This window comes from Aegilops tauschii, chromosome 4 (genome assembly GCF_002575655.3).
Source record: "Aegilops tauschii subsp. strangulata cultivar AL8/78 chromosome 4, Aet v6.0, whole genome shotgun sequence".
Classification (NCBI taxonomy): Eukaryota; Viridiplantae; Streptophyta; class Magnoliopsida; order Poales; family Poaceae; genus Aegilops; species Aegilops tauschii.
This window is the reverse complement of record NC_053038.3, coordinates 22096256-22101193: the sequence shown is the minus strand read 5'-3', so window position 1 is coordinate 22101193 and position 4938 is coordinate 22096256. Positions and strand designations below refer to the sequence as shown.

At 43.7% G+C, this 4938-nt stretch overlaps 2 long non-coding RNA genes across 2 annotated transcripts; one reads left to right on the top strand and one right to left on the bottom strand.

Annotated features, from left to right (window-relative positions):
• Nucleotides 1–810: 810 nt before the first annotated feature.
• Nucleotides 811–2080, top strand: LOC120962376 (uncharacterized). Its single transcript, XR_012182764.1, has 2 exons — nt 811–1719; nt 1830–2080. It is a non-coding gene; the product is annotated as an uncharacterized lncRNA (long non-coding RNA).
• A 190-nt stretch (nt 2081–2270) lies between these two features.
• On the bottom strand, nt 2271–4476 carry LOC123493505 (uncharacterized). Its single transcript, XR_006662011.2, has 6 exons — nt 4232–4476; nt 3947–3984; nt 3762–3853; nt 3004–3138; nt 2869–2934; nt 2271–2610 (listed from the first exon to the last, which is right to left on the bottom strand). It is a non-coding gene; the product is annotated as an uncharacterized lncRNA (long non-coding RNA).
• Between the last annotated feature and the right edge of the window lie 462 nt (nt 4477–4938).

Sequence of the window (4938 nt, the reverse complement as noted above, 5' to 3'; positions counted from 1 at the left end):
ACCACCATATATTCCACCTATAGTGCTATGTCCATGGCTCACGCTCATGTATTGCGTGAAAGTTGAAAAGGTTTGAGAATACTAAAGTATGAAACAATTGCTTGGCTAAAACCGGGGTTGTGCTTGATTTGAATATTTTGTGTGATGAAGATGGAGCATAGCCAGACTATATGATTTTGTAGGGATAAGCTTTCTTTGGCCATGTTATTTTGAGAAGACATAATTATTTTGTTAGTATGCTTGAAGTATTATTGTTTTTATGTCAATATAAACTTTTGTTTTGAATCTTACGGATCTGAACATTCGTGCCACAATAAAGAGAATTACATGGATAAATATGTTAGGTAGCATTCCACATCAAAAATTCTGTTTTTATCATTTACCTACTCGAGGACGAGCAGGAATTAAGCTTGGGGACACTTGATACGTCTCCAACGTATCTATAATTTTTGATTGTTCCATGCTATTATATTATCTGTTTTGGATGTTTTATATGCATTAAAATGCTATTTTATATGATTTTTGGGACTAACCTATTAACCTAGAGCCCAGTGCCAGTTTCTATTTTTTCCTTGTTTTAGAGTTTCGCAGAAAAGGAATACAAAACGGAGTCCAAACGGAATAAAACTTTTGCAATGATTTTTCTTGGACCAGAAGACACCCAGGAGACTTGGAATGCAAGTCAGAAGAGCCTCGAGGCGGCCACAAGGGTGGAGGGCACGCCCAGGGGGTAGGGCGCACCCCCCGACCTTGTGGGCCCATCATAGACACCCTGACCTAGATCTTCCTCCTATATATACTCTTACACTACAAGAAATATGTCAACTTGTGACCCTCACTATTGGCCGCTGAAAGGTCATTGTTTTTCATTTGCGACCTTTTTTTACCAAAACAGAAGGTCAAAAGCTGGCGGTCGTAAACTGAAATTAACGACCTTCTGTAAAAGGTCGTTGGTTCTTCGACCAAAATTTTGGTCACTAGCAGCCTCCCCAGAACACGTAGGCATCCAGCGTGGCAAGCTGATGTGGCACAAGAATCAGCCCGGTCCAATTCGGTTTTCTACATGGGCCTAGCCCAACAATTCGGCCTTTTTAATGTATTTTTTTCCTGTGCTTTTATTAGCTACATGGGTCTGGCCCAACAATTCAGCCTTATTGATTTCTTTGCGTGGCCCTTTTAACAACAGATTTTCTTTTTGATCATGTATTTTTCTGGGCCATTTCTTTGTTGGGCCTCCCATGTTTTTCCCTCAAACATAATTGTCCAATATAACTTGGGCCTAGCCCAATTCCGAAAAAATTGATCCAATCCAGAAACAATTATTATGCCATTGACATTACAACACATCACACCACAAGATATCTTGGGCCTAGCCTAGTTCTGACACAATTTCAAAGCAACATACAATGTTATTATTACAACCATTCATTCCAGCAATACTGTTTGAGGCTGGCTGGCTGGCTGAGCTACTACTGACTGACTGCGGGCTAACTCTAAGTTTTTACAATAGGTGAATCAGAAACCTAACGCTACTGCATTTGCATGGCGCTGCTGAAATACTCCAGGATCGTGAAAAAAAATAGAACTAGCCTATCTGGTACTTCACAGCAACCAAACATGTAATCTGCTTAATGGAAAGATTTCTTCTCCAAGTCCCGCTTCTCCCTTAGCAATGACAGGTTGATGCAAAACATCTGAGCATTCAAAAGAGAACAAAAGGTATGTCACTGATAGAATACAGAGTACTTTTAAAATAAAAAGTAAAGATACACCAGTATATTATCATTCTACATATTATTATTATTAACCAGATCATTCTACTTATCGAGAATATGGCTATTCATCAAAATTGGGAATTGAATTGGCACATATGACAAACTTAGCAGCAAACGAGCAAGGTGCATGATTCAAAGTTACAACAGATCGAAGTTCCATTTGAGTATAAGGAATAACATTCATATTCAATCAATAGTACCTATTAAACTACCAGGTGCATGATTGAATTAAACAGACACTAGCTATTCATCTTGCCATCTACTGTAACAGAGCAACTATGTCAAAGTTAATTCTGTGTATGTCACATGATACATGCATCAGGCACCTACCCAACTACAAGTCAGGAGGCCACTACTGTTAAACCAACTCAAGTGAGAGAGCCAGCAAACTAGGTAGGATCTTTCCTTATCACTAAAATTAAAAATTTGAGCACACCAAAAATTGATTGTGTATCATGAGATGATCCTGAGAGTGCAGCACCATGTTACCATCTCTAAAGCTGATTAGCCAGCAGCAAATATTGTGTAACATATGTATAACCATTGCAAACAACCTTAGCAGAATAAGCAGAACAAAATTTCATGTAAAATCTTGGTATAACCAGTAGATTATCCCCTAACAGAAGCTATTTAGGCTCCAATACACAAGGCACAGCAAGCAGAGACTAAATAAGCCACGACATGAAACAAAGCATGGTATTACAGCAGCTTAGAGATGGAGGTAGAGGTAGGAGATGGACTCACCGGAGAGGAGGTTGTAGTCGAAGCCGCACACAGGCACCGCCGCCACCGTCACCCTCTAGAGGAGACGCTGCCACTTCATCGACGGACTCATCTGGTACAAGGAGATTATCAAAATGCATCACACTCATGATCATCAAAACGCAGCAGCAGGAGCAAATACAAGTTTAGCCCACCATGAACAGGGGCGCTAGGCAATCCAGTAGCAATGTCATATATAGGTAATAATAACAGGACCTTAGATAATTAGTTTTCGTTCTTACTGACACACAAGTTGACAGAATGTACTCAATATATTCTAATAAAAAGGATTGGGAGCAGAGGGAGAGGGCTGTGTAGATGGACATGCTACCTGCTGCTGCGATGGTGCCTCTTGGTGGTCGTGCTGGAGCTCCTCCTCCTGATGCTGCTCACTAACCTGTAGGACAAACAAGACCATGGGTGAGCTGCAGCACAGGCACATACAAGTGAATGTAAGGAGAAGAACCTAGAAGAAGAGAGGTGCTCTGTCCTCCTCCGTCCGTGCCCGTCCTCCTCCTCCTCCGTGCCTATGTTGAACAACCTCCATTCGTCACTTGTGAGCACCATGCACCTTGGTTGGCCATATGGATAACAAGGATAACTGAAGAATGAACATTGTCGGACAGTAAGCCCATCATTAAACGGACCTTGAAACCAAAATTTATTCATACATATTTTCAGTGAAAGTTAAACCAAATTCACACGTACAAACTGAACCAAACTATGGTTCTTCTTCATATTCATCTACAGATGCAGGTGCCATCCAGATTGTTTCAGTAAAATTTAAAACATATCGACGCATACACACTGAACGAAACCATGGTGCTTATTTCATACGTATGTATTTACAGATGTAAATGTCATCCAGATTTTTATCTGGGATTTTTGGAACCATACAGCAACAGCCTAGGAGTATGTACAAGTTGAAGGTGTAGTATTGTTCAGAGTAGTCTCGTAATATTTATTTTCCAAAGTGATTTATTTTCTGGACGACAGCCACTGTACCATCTAGTAAGACTACGTGTCAAAGCAAGAAACTTTCAGGTAGGTTTTGAAACAATTTCTAGTTTCACGCTAACCATTACAATAGGAAGGTCAAAACTTCACATTTGTGGTACTCAAGCTCAAGCAATTAGCATGCTGCTGACCTAACAGATGTACATGCAATTTGCATGTTGCAAAACTCCAGTCGGATGGTGAATGGCAGCAAGCAAAAATAACAACCTGTGTTATGTGGGTATCCTAGGCACAAGAATCATTGGGCTTGCAATGTGAAGCTAGGGGAAGTTGCACAGCAGTACAGTGATCCATCCAACCTGAAAATCCATCCAGCAGTAGTAGAGTATTCAGTTGAAACCTATACAGAGACACTCACAACCAAGGGTTTCAGCAGCATTCGACCCCTTCACCTGGCACTTGCAGCACCTTCCTTCTCCTTCTCACCATCCTACAAGCAAAAAAAATGTGTCCATTTCAGTCCCAATTGTAGTACAACCAGAGAACCCAAATGACCAATTGATGTCCCCAACGCCATTTTCAGTTCAACCAGATCCAATTACTATAGCAATTACTAAAATAGAGGCATACAGATCTAAAGATTTTAACAAAACAACAAAAAATTGGTGGCCAAGGTTGTTGTTTTAGCAGCAAACAGAGGCATGCAATTGTAAAGAGGGAAAGTAGCAGAGGCATACCATAGGCAACGCGGTCAAGCAGGAACCAAGATGTCAACCCCTCGCTCCTCAGGTGCATCCCGTTCTTCCATTTTCTCCCAGCAGCACCCTCACTCCTCTCCTTGCATATAGTTCGTGGTGCAGGTGCCTGTGTGAGGAAGAAAAACAAGAGAAAATGCATACCTCAGGGAAGGAAATGGAAGAAGGGCAGATCGAAGAGGGGAAGAGAGAAGGGGGCGGATCTGGATGGGGGTCAAAGCAGTGGAGCTTGACATCGCGTCCATGGAATCTCCTCACGCACGGACGAGCAGAAGCAACGTGAGGAAGCAATCCTCCTGTCCCATACCGGCAGAGCCTATAGCCTTTGCAAGGAGGGAGAGGTGCCTGCGGCCATCCCAGATCTGGCTGCGGCCATCCCAGATCCCAAATGAGATGTGAGTGCGCCACGGGGGAGGGGCAGCGGGCCGGCGGCGGCGAGGAACCGACCGCGGTCGTTCGGGAGGAAGGCAGATCTCTCTGGTCTAGCGTTGGGAGAGAGGCGGATAGGGAGACGACCGACCACGGCCTTCGAGGACGACGAGGCCGCCGTCATCGCCGCGGACGCAACCACCCGCGAGGGCGGCCGACAGGTGACGCGGTGGGCGCCGCTGTGGGACGGGGAGGAGGTGGCGGCGGCGAGGAGCCGAGGGAAGAGGAGTGCGGGTGAGGGAGGAGGAGTGCGGGTTAGG